The sequence below is a fragment of the Podarcis vaucheri genome (genome assembly GCF_965113315.1).
Source record: "Podarcis vaucheri genome assembly, chromosome: 7".
Taxonomy (NCBI): domain Eukaryota; kingdom Metazoa; phylum Chordata; class Lepidosauria; order Squamata; family Lacertidae; genus Podarcis; species Podarcis vaucheri.
In genome coordinates, this window is record NC_138765.1 from 17591396 (window position 1) to 17607961 (window position 16566).

Sequence of the window (16566 nt, forward strand, 5' to 3'; positions counted from 1 at the left end):
ACTGCGGGAGGACCTGCACAGTCACACTCGACCGCACCAAAGGAAGGATCTCCTCCCAAAGCATTCCCCATCTGGACATCCAGTATATGTTCACATGGGCAGGAAGACTGAGATGGCGCCCCAGTCCAAACTCGTCAACATGCTTGCCAGCCTAGTGTACAATGCTGTGGCTCAAATGTGCATAGCTGCTCCTATGAAAAAAGGAAATAACAGACAAGCATCAGCACAGACATCATTGTGACACTTCCTGATATAACCCTTGTCAGCGTCAGACTTCCAATGACCCGTATTCACAATCCTGTCTACTGACAGGCACCCAGTGTACAGCCTTTGGAGCAGCACCTAATCGTAAGGAATGAGGCGTATTCAGCGGTAAGCAAGCCGCAGGCTGTAATAACTGGTGCACGATGTAAGCACATTGATGCCGGGCTAACGGGAACCCATTTTCATGCACTAGGAGCGGGCCAGCCCCCAGGGAATAAAAAGCCAAATATTCTGTTATCCATAACCGGACAAGGGCCCTCCTCACCTGTGGCGGGAAGCCTGATTGTGGCACTCCTGCCCACTAAGTCTGTTTAGAGTTACCAACTCTAATGACAAGCTCCAAAGGATAAGGAAAAGTCCAGAAGCAATAAGCCTCCAGACTCTCAGCCCCGTGCTGGCTCCAACAACCATTTCCCCAACCCTCAGTGCGAAAATGCAATGGACTACTGAAAGGAGTCTCACCTTGATCTTTAACCCGCAGACAAGTTTTAACTTGTTGCAGATACTGCATAGGTAAAAATTGACCGACTTCCTGCCCACTGTCCTATGAGGTTGGAGCCTATTCCAACCTTCCAAGGCCCTGCGCACTGCAAACTTTATACAAGGGTCTCTGAAAAATAAAGCTTCAATGTAACAGACATTGCAGCGGACTGAATTCGGATAGTTATAACCGCATGCCCAATCTGCAGCAGGTGGACCAAATACTGCAGGATCTGCTCAGAGGATGGGGGCCAATTCTTCTGAATGGCCGAGAACTGCCAGCTTAAGGCTAAGAAATCCATCCAGGCCTTCCCATAAGAGGTAAAAGCAGAAGGGGAAATGGAAGCTGCCGCTCTCTGAAATTACTAATTGTTGTCAAAATGCCACCGGTCTGGAAAAGTCTGGCAATAGCTGAGTCTGGAGCCCAGGATCTGAAGCGCTTCATCTGAAAATCGGATAGTGTCAGCGTAATTTGGAGAGTAGAAAGCACAATATTAAACCTTAAGTGGCGCAGCTCGAAAGCATGAGCGGAGGGGCAGAGACTGTGCTACAGCATGAGGACTGTTTTGCCAAGACGCTCACCACTACCTGGTTATCAGACCAAAAGCAGATCCGATGGTCACTGAACTCCTCGGGCCACATGAACTGCTACTACAATGTGGAAAACTCAAGAAAAGTTATGCCACATGATTGCCTCACCACACCAGGCTTGAGGCCATAGCTTTGCGCACCAGCAGCCCTTGAAATAAAAACCAAAGGGCAAAGATCCAGCAGCACCAGCATGAACCTGAAAATCCCTGAGCGGGTTCAAGGTATCCTGCCATGGCGAACTACTATTGCATACATTCAGGAATTGCTACCATCGCCTGACATCTGCCTTCACCACACTTGGTAGGCATACACAAAGGTAAGGGGACCTCTGTCAGCATCGCCCTTGAGCCAGTGCCACCAACTGGACTCATCCACTTCAGCCCCAACTGGGCTAGGCGAGCTGGGTGGGTAGCACTTCCAGAGACCACCTTCTGCACAGGAACAGGTCAAAGTGCTGTGGACTCACAGCTTAAGAGTTGTGAGCACCGGATTCACTCCCACAAGAAGACAGTCGTCGCACAGCAGAGTCTAGCAGAGTATATAAACAACTCGGAGAGCAGCTCTGTAGAATATCTTCTTTATTCTATCTACAACTATACAAACTATATACAGAGCTTAATAGGTCTAAGTATAAATAAACGCTGCACTGCACTGAGTGTCTGCAGCTGCCCTTAGCAGCAACCTTATCTCTACACATGATCTCTAACACTCAGTCTCTCTCCCTCTCCAACACTCACTGACTGACTGACTTGGTGCTGGAGCAAAATAAGTAGAGATCAGAACACGCCTCCTCCTCTCTGGAGAATCAGCAGACTCCTCAGGAGATTCTTGGATATGGGAGGGGTGAAATCTAGGCAGCCTAGCCTAGTGGGAAGATTAGTTAAGTGACCCAGCAAGATCGGATCTGGTGAAGCATCACTTGCTACAGAGGAAGTATTACAAATTAACTTCCTTCAAGGCAGACAGCTTCTCCATAGCCAAGTGGTATGTTTTAGCAACGATATCCAACTGGATCCCTAAATAAAATGGGACTATGGGCAAAAGGTGGGACGCGGGTGGCGCTGTGGGCTAAAGCCTCAACGCCTAGGGCTTGCCGATCGAAAGGTCGGCGGTTCGAATCCCCGCGGCGGGGTGCGCTCCCGCTGTTTGGTCCCAGCGCCTGCCCACCTAGCAGTTCGAAAGCACCCCCGGGTGCAAGTAGATAAATAGGTACCGCTTACCAGCGGGAAGGTAAACGGCGTTCCGTGTGCGGCTCTGGCTCGCCAGAGCAGCGATGTCACGCTGGCCACGTGACCCGGAAGTGTCCCCGGACAGCGCTGGCCCCCGGCCAATAAATGTGAGATGGGCGCACAAACCCCACAGTCTGTCAAGACTGGCCCGTTCGGGCAGGGGTACCTTTACCTTTACCTATGGGCAAAAGGTATTGAGCTATTGCTTGCCAGCTTCCAGCCCCCGCTTGGGCAGGGGGCATCTTGTGCTGCCATCATGATATGTAAATTTACAGGGCCGACGCTGGCCAGAACCCCTAAAGAAGTCCCAACCAAGCTGCCGCCAAGCCAGCTTCCTTTTCAGACACACACTCTGTGCAATGCAAAAAACACACTCCGTGCAGTGCACACACTCTCCATGCAATGCAACTACACACTCCGTGCAATGCAAAAAGCACGCTCTGTGCAATGCAACTACACACTCCATGCAATGCACACACAAACCCTCCGTGCACTGCAACTACACACCCCGTGCAATGCAAAACACACTCCCTGCAATGCACACACCCTTCGTGCAATGAACTACACTCCATGCAATGCAACTACACACTCCGTGCACTGCACACCCTCTGTTCAATGCAACTACATACTCTGTGCAATGCACACACACTCCGTGCAATGCAAAAAACAACAACACACTCTGTGCAATAGAACTACACCCTCCATGCAATGCACACGCCCTTCATGCAATGCAACTACACTCCATGCAATGCAACTACACACTCCGTGCACTGCACACCCTCTGTTCAATGCAACAACAAACTCCGTGCAATGCAACTACACGCTCCGTGCAATGCAACTACACACTCCGTGCAATGCACACACCCCCTCCATGCAATGCACACACCCTCCGTGCAATGCAACTGCAAATCTCCTAGCAATGCAATGCAATTGCAGCCCGTGCAGCGCCGTGCTCTGCAACACACAGAGCAAACTGCAATGCGGGCACGCAAAGGTGCTTTCTCCCAGTTGCATATTGCAAACATGGCGCCCGTTACATCCCTCGCAGTGAGGTAACCACCAAAAGGACTTAAGTGTCCAGGTTAAGCAATTGGGGAGCATGCAGCTGTCCCATACAGGGACCAATCCTGCAACCTAGGCATTACTGGCACTATCCGCTGACCCAGTGAAACCAATGCTTCATGGACCACATGGGGACACTATTGAGGCCGGAAACGCTTCCAGGCCATTGAATTATAGGGCAAAGCCCTAGGATCACCTGCTAGGCCAGGCATAAATGTTTCCAGTGAAATAGCAGAGTTGAGGTAGCCCGCAGCTTGTCCAGGTACCCCTGCTTGCCCTTTTAGAGGGAAGCACCCCTTCAAGAAACCCAAAGTTCTTTTTTCACAAATGGGCCGAACTACCCAGCAACAGAATAGCCCCTAAGGAGCAGTTTGTTTTGTTTTGTTATAACAATGGCTAAGAGGGGTATATGAACCCTGTCTCCCAGGTCCTAGTCCTGCACTTTAGCCACTAAGCCACAATGGCTCATCTCCAAAATGGCAGTCGCCACTATCAGGGCAAAACAAACTTAAAGAAAATAAACTTGTTCAGAAACAGCATAGTTCAAGAGCATATACAGAGTGCTCATAGTCCTTGGAGGCACAGGGAGCCATAAAGCCAACCTTCGGGGATACTATAAACGAAAGTGATACCAGCTAAGCTGGGAACAGCCCTGACTAGCCCCACAATTTCAACAAGAGAAATGGGGGAAACCTTTTTGCAAAAGAAAGCCCCTAACGGGGGCTCTCTCCCTATTGGGAAAGGCAAGCCACAGATACAGGGAGAATCTTCCCACAGGGCAGGGTAAGGGGTGGGGTGGGAAATTGAACAGGAAAAGGGGGGAATTAAATTATTTAAGGGACTAGAGAGGATTAAAAAGAAGGGGAAAATAAAGAAATAAAGGAATGTAACCAGACAATGAGAAGATTGTCCAAGTGCTCCATGTAATCTGATGCAAAACGGCCAAGAGGAAGTCTCCTAGTCTAGCTCCTCAATTTATAGACTCTAAACCCCTCCTCCAATTTTGCAACACCCAAAATTCCCCAGCGACCCAATTAACCCTTTTTTCATCTTGGGTTCCCAAATTTGCCTAGTCATGATGGTGGCCTGCTCCCCAACCGCAACACATGCTCTCTGCTAGTGAGAACACGCTTTCCCAGAATGCATTGGGGGAAGCCTTGACTTATTCAGATTGGCATAACACTGTCTTAAATGCATAATGCAGATGAGGTCTTAGTTCAATATCACCCATGGTCCCTGAATGCACTCTAGAGTTTCACTCCCCCCCCCCCCAGTATACATATTTTAATTTCCCTCTCTGCCCCATATTGTCATGACCTGATTTTTACTGGACTCCTTTCTTGAATAACTGGGTTGGGGGTGGAGCTTATCAAATGCTAAGACTTTCCCCTCATTAACCATTTTAATGAGTTTGTCATATGGATTTGCATTCTGTGGTGGACGACATCAAGTGAGAAAAATGCTTTCTGAACTACAAATGCTGTGTACATCCAACACTCCCATCAGTGACTGAAATAAATTGATTCATTTATATAGCCAAAGCACATGGTTTTGCCCCCCCCACAAAAGAATCCTGGGAACTGTAGTTTGTTGAGGATGCTGGGATTTGTAGCTATCTGATGGGCAAACTACGGTTCCCATGATTATTTTGGGGAAATAATGTGGTTTAAATATATGGGGTGTAAATGCTGCCTTTGTCTCATGGCTAGATTTACTGGATAAGAAACACCTTCCCTTCCCCTCTCTTTTCTGTGTAGTTTTTCAATTTTGCATTATTCTCTCTATATGTGTGTGTGTGTGTGTGTGTGTGTAAATATCTGTGATTGGGTTGAATGACAGGTGATCTAGGTGATCCCAGGGCTCTCAGGGGGCAGAGCTGTGTCTTCCTGGGGAAAGGTAAGAATCCCTACCTCGCCTCTCCATCCTTCCCAATGATCTTCCCCTTGAAGCAACACTGTACAGAATGGAATCCTAGGATTCAATCCTGCAGGGTGCAGAATGCTGCTCCTTTGCGAAAGGTGTTCCCTACAGAGAAGATGGTTGCGTGTGAGCATCACCACACAGGTTGGACTCTTCCGTTCACCAGCTGGAAGGAACCTAAGGACTCGATTCTGCCGGGTACATTCCCATATATATATTTGAAGACTTTATAAATCACCTTTGATTTTGAAAAGAAAGGTGGCCTTTAATGCTTTTTATATTTTCCTACAAGCACCTTTTAAAGACATATTTAAATAAAATCCATCTTTTTATTCCTGACTAGGCAGAAACACACATACAGAATCATGTCATTTTAAATAGTCACAATGGTACATACTGCCCTAAATCTGGCTCTGCTGTGTTATTCCATCTCTGCTTTGTTCAAATTTCTGCTGTTGTTTAAAACTGCCAAATAAAAACCTGCCTTCTCTTTTGTTCCCCTCTTCTGACTTCAAGCAAATTCATGACTGTTAGGCAGTACTGTAAATTCTCCAGAGGGCGCTGCATGATGACAGCCTTACATACACACACACACACACACACACACACACACACACACACACACACACTATGCCTCTGCCACTAAAAATGAAGTATCCCTGCCAGTTAGGGTTTATCCAGACTCTTGTGCCACAGCGTTCCACATTTTAGCACTCAGTAGGGAGCAAACAGCAATTCAGCTTTTCCTCGGATCAACATTTTCTTCTGATTTATCGCTAAAGTGTGGGTTTGCCCTGGGAAAGGAGTGGGGCAAGGCGGGGGGGGGGGGGAAACCACTTGGACCTGTGCTTTCCAGGAAGTGAGGATGATCCCTACGTCCCTAGGAAGCTGCCTTAAACTGAGTCTGACCACTTGTGCATCTAGCTCAATACAGTGGTACCTCAGGTTACATACACTTCAGGTTACATACACTTCAGGTTACAGACTCCGCTAACCCAGAAATAGTACCTTGGGTTAAGAACTTTGCTTCAGGATGAGAACAGAAATTGTGCAGCGGCGGTGCAGCGGCAGTGGGAGGCACCATTAGCTAAAGTGGTGCTTCAGGTTAAGAACAGTTTCAGGTTAAGAACGGACCTCCGGAACGAATTAAGTACTTAACCCGAGGTACCACTGTATTGACATATTGAGCGCTCCAGGGTTTCAGGCAGGGATATTTCCCTGCCCTACCTGAATCTGGGACCTTCAGAACAGATGTTCTACCACTGAGCTACAGCTTCTTCCCAAAGAGCTTGGATCGCTCCGTTGGTTAGAACATGGTGCTGATAACGCCACAGCTGCAAGTTCGATCCCCATATGGGACAACTGCATATCTTTGCTATTGCAGGGTCCCTTTCCAACTCTACCAATCTACAGTTCTATGAATTCAATCCAGTGGATTTACTTTTTTATTCCTACCTTTTATAGCTTTTATATACCAATTCCATAAATACAAATTGCAGAAAAGCAAACACACACACACAACTTATATAATTAAGTATATATAAAAAACTGGCTTCCGTTTACCTAGGAAAATTATCTTTCCCCACATAATTAAATAAGCACAACATAGGTTCGGGTCTGAGATTTAATTGGGAACATGTCATAAATTATCCCCCCCCCTTCCAAAACAATTACTTTTTTACATGTGCAGCACCACACATGAAATAGTCTCCCCTTTTCCGCTGGCAAATCCAAAATTTATCTTCTCTTATATTATATATTTGAGTCTCCAGATACCCACTATGCCCCTTGTCGAAGGGCTCACTTACCCTTGACCTATGAGGGGTCTGAGAGATGTTTCTTTTGTCCCACCCCTTTCCCTAGGAAAACCTGCTGTTTACCATTGAATCTGCACAAATGCCAGTGGATTAACATATGTTCTGATTCAGCAGCAAGCAGTGGGGACGTAGTGGGGCAAAAGAAAAAAATCTCATGGACCCATGCCTGGAAATCATGGGACAAAATGGAAGAAAACACGGAAGAAAGAGAAATGTAGATGACCCCTAACAGTAGTATTTACGTTTCTCCGCATCAATGCAGTGAACTAACATTGTTATCCATTCAGTTCCCTCTCAAGCTTCATTCCTTGCACGTATTTCAATGGAGCCCCGTCATGTTAAATGGCATTACAGCTCCCATTATTTCCTACGGACAGTCTTCTCATTCATTTTAGTGCATCCCCACCTAGCCTCCAACAACAGTTCATCTATCAATCTTGGCAGGGAGGGAGCAAATGGCTAATGAAAGAATTACCTCTTGCAGTCAGTTCAGAGCCAGATCATGAATTGCCTCCAAACTTCATCCCCCGTTCCCCCCTTGGTAAAGGTAAAGGTAAAGGTAAAGGTACCCCTGCCCGAACGGGCCAGTCTTGACAGACTCTGGGGTTTGTGCGCCCATCTCACATCTAGAGGCCGGGGGCCAGCGCTGTCCGGAGACACTTCCGGGTCACGTGGCCAGCGTGACAACGCTGCTCTGGCGAGCCAGAGCCGCACACGGAACGCCGTTTACCTTCCCGCTGGTAAGCGGTACCTATTTATCTACTTGTCCCCGGGGGTGCTTTCGAACTGCTAGGTTGGCAGGCGCTGGGACCGAGCAGCGGGAGCGCACCCCGCCGCGGGGATTCGAACCGCCGACCTTTCGATCGGCAAGCCCTTGGTACCTCCATTTAATTTATTCTTTCCCATCAACACACTATCCTAAAAGCAGAGTAATGGGGCTGCATGCGTCCAATGTGCTTGCACAAAGCTTACACGGAGGTAAGATGAAGTCCAGCCTATAGGGAGCGTTTGTTCCAATTTGTTTTGCAGGAAGGTTAGACTTCAATGACAAATCCAAATCCTGGTTTGCATTTGCGGCGGTTGGTGATACATCGTCCCCTTTATCAACCATTTGTTCCACATCTGTTCCACCCCACAAAAAAGTCCTAAAGAGAGACTTTTTTGCGACAGAACGCTTTAATCCACTTTCACTGGGCAATTTCTGGGATGTGATCGAATCCCTCTTTGCAAAGGACTGCTAGCCTGGAGGCAATCCTAGAGGAGGCGAAGAGCGATGAAGGAAACGGCAGTGGAGATCTCCAGCTCGAAGTGGGAAAGAGGCAGAAGAAGAACCTGCAGTCTTCTCTCACACGTGATCCCACCTCTCTCCTTCCTGCTTCAGACTCTGAAAAGCAAACTCTAAAACACCCAAGTGTAATATCCACCGCTTCTTGTCCACATCGGTGATTTTTCCAAGCTGCAGCTGCCTCCCTCTCCCTCTCTTCAGCTGGCAATGAGGTCCAGACAGGAGGAGGGTGGTCTTTAAAATAAGGGAGGGAGGATAGATGGGAAAGAGGGGGGTGGGGGAAGCACGGAATCATAGGGAAGCTACAGCAGAGGAGGGGACAGGGAATTCACTCTCACGCCTGCCGTTTCTAAGGTTGAAATTTCTAAAGCTGATGGAGAGTCTAAGAGAGGTAATAGGAAGCGAACATGGGCTCCACACAGGAAAGCACTGGAACTCCTCCAGAGAAAGCATGTCTCCCCTTCCCCTTTTTAATAACTTTCCAGAAAGTAGTAAATAACAATTAAAACAATCTTTCCCTTCAAAGAAGTTTTTTGGCTTGTAGATGGCTGTTTTATTGCACTGGTTTTTGGCTGCTTCTTTTTTAACCACTTCAGCTTCTTTGGTTTATCCCAGTCACTCTGCTGCGGATGTTTTTTCATTTCTTTTTCTACCCTGTGGTTTTGCAGCATTTTAATGTATCTTTGATGTTGTAAGTGATGCTTGAAGTAGTTCATCTGGGGTTGGATTTTTATGTGGGCCCCTTTCCGCTCTTTGTGAGAAAGGGCAAGGTACAAATGTTTTTTAAACAAGGAAGGAACTGAACAGACCTGACTGCAGCAGAACCCAGGGTTCAAACCTGTTCTCTGTCAAAACCTGAACGCAGCAAAATCTGCAGATCGACTATGTAGACAGGAAGCCTCTTGGATATTTTGTTTGCTGATGCTTCTTGGACCCAATATGTCCAAGCCCCCTTTTACTCAGGGTTTATGTTCCAAGGCGCTGCACATTTAAGCGAAATCTTGTATATTTGAAGAATTAAATGGCCTCGGTCCAGTATACCTGAAGGAGCGTCTCCACCCCCATCATTCTGCCCGGACACTGAGGTCCAGCGCCGAGGGCCTTCTAGCGGTTCCCTCATTGTGAGAAGTGAGGTTACAGGGAACCAGGCAGAGGGCCTTCTCGGTAGTGGCGCCTGCCCTGTGGAATGCCCTCCCACCAGATGTCAAAGAGAAAAACAACTACCAGACATTTAGAAGACATCTGAAGGCAGCCCTGTTTAGGGAAGCTTTTACTGTTTAATACATTATTGTATTTCAATATTCTGTTGGAAGCTGCCCAGAGTGGCTGGGGAAACCCAGCCAGATGGGCGGGGTATAAATAATAAATTATTATTATTATTATTACTAGTGAAAAAGCCTGCAAACACTCCGTTCTGCCCCTTCCAACCCTTTTTGTGACATTATCAGGTCACTTCCTGGTTTTGGTGTGATGTATGTGTGTGCAGTCACACACATATTGAATGCACATAGATGGGTTGTCTGTATAGCACTTATGGAACATTTAGCTCATTGTTGGAGGGTGATAAGAGGAAGGCAGCCCTGTTTAGGCAGGTTTTTGATGACTGATGTTTTAATGTGTTTTTCATCTTTTGTTGGAAGGCTCCCAGGGTGGCTAGGGAAACCCAGCCAGATGGGTGGAGTATAAATAACAAATTATTATTATTATTATTATTATTATTATTATTATTATTATTATATTACCAATGGTCTCCATTGGAGAGAGACTTTCTATTCTTCAGCAGGCAATGACGTTTCCATCTAGCCTTTCCCAGACTATGACTTTGAGAACAGCAGCAGCAGCAGCAGCAGCAGCAGCAGCTAGGAAGAGAGTAGTTCAGGGATACGTATATATTTAAAAAGTCTTATAAGTTGTGCTTCTTTGTTTCTCAGTTTGATCCTTTTACATGGTTTTGTATGTTTTGTCGTATTTTATGCATTGTGATTTGCTGTTACTTTCATTGATTATATATTGGTAATTCTTTATTGTGGTTGAACTGTTTAATTATTTGCTGATATTTCATTTTACTCTTTACTATTAGATTCTAATGGATCATTGACTGTTGCTATGTTTGATAAAAGTTGTTTATTTTAAAGTTATTGTGACTTTTATATTCGGTCAGATGGTTACTATTAATGTTTGATGTTTTATTATGTTTTTATGTCTTGGAAGTCCCCCAGAGGGGCTTGGGCAACCCAGTCAGATGGGTGGGAAATGAATGAATGAATGAATGATTTAATATCATTTGCGTTATTAAGTGACGTAATCTCCCATCTCAGACACAGCAGCCACTAGGGAAAAATAATATTAACACTTGTTAAGGAAATGCCAAAACTTTCAGTTTCCCAACTTAGTTAGGACCTGGTCTTGTGGGACAGGGGCACCAGATCCTGCCCAACTTTGTGGGTGCCCGGCATGGGCCTATGACATCACACGCACGGCACATGTGTGATGTCACACAGTAGGAGGAGGCCCAACTAAGTCCATTGTCGCCATGGGAAGGCCCAGCGAGGCCCATTGTGGCCTCCAGAAGGCCTGTTGCAGTCAGAGGCTTCCCACCACTGCTATAAACTAATATGTAGCAATGAAAACAGAGTTTAGACAGGAAACATCTTTTCTTGTTGCATGTTAGTAACAGTTCTTCAGTTTCCTCCTAAAGTGATGGTGGTTTTGGTCTCTGTAAACATTTGGAAAATGTCCTGACATTGAATAGAACAATATTTCTTTAGTTCCCTCTAAGCTACTTCTTGTAAAAGCTGCTGTGACCCTACTTGTTACTCACCCTTTTGGTTTTGAGAACTGGGAAGAGAATGGGTGTAGTATTGTTTAAGGCAGGCTTCCTCAACCTCGGCCCTCCAGATGTTTTGAGGCTACAATTCCCATCATCCCTGACCACTGGTCCTGCTAGTTAGGGATAATGGGAGTTGTGGGCCAAAAACATCTGGAGGGCTGAGGTTGAGGAAGCCTGGTTTAAGGTTCCTTCCTGTTTCTGAGAAGTGTTTCTCTTTTCTTCTGCAAAACTCCCCATTTTTGCAGAACAAATTCTTGAATTTGGAGTGGTATCAGGTTTCAAACTTAACAAAAATAAGACAAAAACAAGGCAACAGAGGACTATGGCCTTTATTTCCTGTTTGCAGGCTTCCCATGGGCATCTGATTTGCCTCCAAAGATGCCTCTGGTAGATGAGTCTTAATTTTCTTGAGTGAGGGGTAGCCCCACAGTCTGAGTACAGCTCTGGGCCAAGAGTAGACAACATAATGCCCTCCAGATGTTGCTGGCCTCCAACTCCCATCTTCCTTGACTGTTGGCCAGGTTGGCTGGCTGCAGCTGAAGGGTTTTGAAGTTGTTGTGTAGACACTTGATTCACCTCGAGCTCTTTATTCTGGAGAGTAATCTCTGATCTCGTGAGAACGAGAGAGCCCTCCGAACACCATCCAGAGCACAGCAATATTTATACCTTGCTGATCGCATGAAGCACAGAGACTTCCTCAAATATAACATGGAAAGTTTGAAGCAATATTTCAGCATGTTCCAAAATAGATGCTCGTCCTTTAAATTCAGCTTGCATAGCAGTTTCTGCTGCTGTTACTGGCAGTTGGGGGTAAAACATGCTAGAATATTTTTGCACAACTTTTATTTGTAGCTAAGCAGTACATGGATAATCAAACGCCATCCTTACCGTCCATTCCATGTTACTTTCACTTCTCTGATTGACTAAGGCTAGGTTCAATATTCTTGATCCTTAATCCTGAGCCAAACTTTATTGATTTCTCTAACAAAGTATAGCAATATCTGGAGGTATAGGAGCCAACTCCTAAGGGCCAAGGTCCGTTTGACACCCCCCCCCCATAAAATATCTGAGGGAGCTGCCTCCCCCCCCCCAAGTTGATGGGCATTGCCATTGAAATGGTGTGTGCGCACACCGTGTTGTCTTGTGGTTGATTATGTGGAGTGAGGATTACCTACTTATTTATGCTACAATTGCCACATAATATTTCTTCTGCATTTGTGATAAATTGCCTTTTGATTGTGGCAGCAGCTAAACTCTGGAACTCCCTGTCGATCGACATCAAGCAGGCATCTTCAATGTGCTCTTTCTGGTTCCTGCTAAAAATAATGTTTGTTTAGGCAATCATACTCAGATATGCAGAATGTTGACACACGTGTTAATGTGGGTGTTTTTGTTTAAATGTTTTTAAATGTTTCAAATACAGTGGTACCTCGGGTTACATATGCTTCAGGTTATATACGCTTCAGGTTGCAGACTCTACTAACTCAGAAATAGTACCTCGGGTTAAGAACTTTGCTTCAGGATGAGAACAGAAATTGTGCTCCGGCGGCAGCAGGAGGCCCCATTAGCTAAAGTGGTGCTTCAGATTAAGAACAGTTTCAGGTTAAGAATGGACCTCCGGAACGAATTAAGTACTTAACCCAAGGTACCACTGTACTTGATGATTTCATTGGTTTAGTGTCTTTAGAAACAGCTTTGAGGGTGATGTTTCCCTTTCTTCCAATCACGTTGTATATACATTTTATGAAATAAATAAATTCCATCCAGTTTTGCCCCTGACCACTTTTGGCATGCCCTGCACCAAAAAAAAGTTTGAAGGAAATGTGGCTTTCAGACTGAAAAGGTTTCCCCCCCACCTTGCTGAATCTGATCATCACACAAGTTCCTGCTGATGCAAGCAGGGAAGTGATTACTCCTTGAGCTCCTGAAGGAGTGCCTCACTCTGAAAATACAAGTCTTGTACCAGTGAGCACCAGAGCCTGACCTCCTATTTGTCTTCATTTTTCAGGGCGCTTCTCAGGGTGCTGTTTCCAGACTTTTTCCAGTCAAAATGTTCCTCAAATGCACCAAGATGCTGGATTCTTTAGAGCTGCTTCTCTGCAGGCAGACTTCGTCGCAAAGCAACAGGGCAGCACCTGCAAATGAGAGAATTTATAATATTCAAAGGGCACAGCCCGGTAATCACAATACAGTCATACCTCAAGTTGAATGTGCTTCGGGTTGAGCACGTTCGAGTTGTGCTCTGCGGCAACCTGGAAGTAACAGAGTGCGTTACTTCTGGGTTTCGCCGCTCACCCATGTGCAGACACTCAAAATGACATCACGCGGAAGCGGCGAAATGCGACCCGTGAATGTGCAGACGCACCGTCACATCTTGTGTTCCATTCAGAATGCGAACGGAGCTGTACTAATATATCAAATGATACCTGAGGTACAGGAATTGATTCCTATTCCCTTACAGATTAACCACGCAGGTGCATAATTTCAATTTACCTTATACAAGGTGATAAGCATGCAGAAATATTATTCAGCTACCTCTTTTCTGACTGACTCCATTCTACTGGTTCTAAACCAACTCATTTTGGGGGCTATGTCCACAGGAAACACGTTGACCTTTCAAAATGTCCTGCCTTGCTCTCCAGTGGTATTATGGCAAGCCAAGAGAGTTGTGTGCATCCTTGAGAGCTGCCTCCCAATGGTGATAGAGGTAATTAATGATCTGTTGCATTATTGGAGAATTTCCAGCCTTCCCCAATATGGCGCTGTTCAGTTGTTGTTTGACTCATCCCCCCCCCCCCGACCATTGGCCATGATGGTTGGGATTGTTGGAGTCCAATAACATCTGGAAGGCACAAGGCTGAGGAAGGCTGCACTGTTAGGTGAGAGGTGAAGGAATGTTAGGGACTGTGCTGAGGAGGGCTTCACTGAGGTGGAATGGTGGGGGAGCCACCCTGTCCCCCTGATTCTGATCCTGATCCTGAATCTTCCCAGGAGCAGGGGGACAGTATAGATTTGGAACAGTAGTTTGCAGAGGGGCAAAGTTCAGAAGGCAGAATCTGGGAAATGCTGGATGGGGAACAACTAGGAGATGAAACACTGGAAGAGAGAGGGTTAACAGATTCACAGTCATTAGACAGCATTCCTCTGCTCTCCCTAAGGTCGAGAAGAGCTCAGAAAGTCTCAGAACAGAAAGTGCAGAGGGTACAAGCTCAGATTACAAGATACAGAAGTAGATTAATAGAGACAGAGGTGATGTAAACCTTAATTGGGAGCACCACTATTCTAGGAGACGTGTCCTTTATTCTCTCACTGTGATTATTAAAGATTCTAACTGGTAAGATGATCCTTTTGTGTGATCCTTTCTTTACTGCCACCACCTCTTTGGTTCCATTCTCTGATTGGCTCAGAAACCTGGAATATGATTGGCCTTCTGCCTCCTGGTGCTTCTAGAATCTCTACAACAGGGTGTGCTAAGCTGTGGTCCATGGACCAGCCATGGTCCGTGAGTTTCATTCAGGTGGCATGACTTTGAAAATACAATTAAGAATCATACAGTGTCTGCCACAGCACTTTACAATTGCTACAACGGATGAAAAAACCATGGCCATCAGTAATTTTCAAGAAGTCCAGCCACTGCTCTAGAGAGCATGGGGTGGGGTGAAACTATGAAAGAATTACTAAATTTAAGAAATAGAAACATGCTTGTGAGCAAGGATGGATCCTGCAGCTCTGGGCTGGGTGGAATGTAAGGTGTGCATAAACCAGGGGTCCGCAAACTAAGGTCCACGGGCTGGATGAGGCCTGAGGGCCTCGTTTTTCTGGCCTGTGGTGACCCCCGCCACCTGCTGCTGCCGCCTGCTCTTACTGGCACTGTGCTGCGCAGCTGCCCACTTCTGGGTCAGAGGAGCACCGGAAATAGCTTGTGCACATGTGCAAGTGTTATTTGGGCATGTGCATGTGCATGCGTTATTTTTGCATGCACAACCATGATTTCTGGTGCACATCTGGGTCAGAGGAGGCCCATACACATGCACACACACTATTTCCAGTGCTCCTCCAACGTGGAAGTGTACCAGAAATAGCGTGTGCACATAAGTATGGGCACACACTCCCCCGCCCTCCGGCCCGCCGTGCAATTGGTGCTGGAGACACCAGCCTGAGGCGTGGTAAGTTTGCTGACCCCTGGCATAAACTGATAACAACATGCAACCAATCAGCTACAACCAGCCATGCCCTGGCACCCCCTGATCTTTCGTTCCACCGGCAAAAATGAGAGACCTATCCACGGGACACTAACACAAAAACTCATACACTCTGTAAGGAAACGAAAGTTTACTGTTGCTCCTCCTCCTTTCTTTTTCATCCTCTCTCTCTCTCTCTCTCCCCCAACTTCTCTTTTCTCCACAACTCCACATTATGAACTTAAATAATTTCTCCAAGTTATAACGATAACTTCTCCAACTGAATGGCATAATTCAGTTCACTACAATTCAAAAACAGAGACACTGAATACTACTGTTGTTACTCATGAAAATCTTTTAATAGAAACAAATTGGGCAGGGGAAGAGGCACCCTAGATTAAACCACATAAGGTCTAGTTGACAAGAACACAGAGACTCTGGCAGTTTATTTCAAGGTGTGCTTAGCTCCGAAGGAAGCCTGTTGAGCAAGCAGTGAGCAAGGGGGTGGGGGGAAGCTTTGCTATTGTGAGTATCTTTTTGTGCTACGTTGTGCTACGTTGTGCTATATACTTAGTAGCAAGAGAAGTGTGTTTTAGCTATTGCTGGCCCACATGCCCTATTTGCATTGGTGAGAGTAAGTTAGAGAGTAAGTTAGAGAGGTTGTTTTTGTTTTTACAAGCAAGCGGTATAAAGATCTTACAAGACAAGTGGAGTGGAGTGGAGGACTCCCTGGTCCAGTACATTTCTGAGCACAATTCAAAGTGTTGATGTTGACCTTTTAAAGCCCTAAACCAGGGATCGGCAAACTTTTTCAGCAGTGGACTGGTTGACTGTTCCTTGACCTTGTGGGGGGCCAGACTATATTTTGGAAAAAAAGTATGAATGAATTCCTATGCACATTATGTGT

The 16566-nt window shown here is 46.1% G+C and overlaps 1 long non-coding RNA gene across 1 annotated transcript; it reads right to left on the bottom strand.

The window, feature by feature from the left end:
- Positions 1–5855: 5855 nt before the first annotated feature.
- Positions 5856–13477, bottom strand: LOC309537406. The gene is made up of 2 exons (XR_014221896.1): positions 12954–13477; positions 5856–6531 (listed from the first exon to the last, which is right to left on the bottom strand). It is a non-coding gene; the product is annotated as an uncharacterized lncRNA (long non-coding RNA).
- Between the last annotated feature and the right edge of the window lie 3089 nt (positions 13478–16566).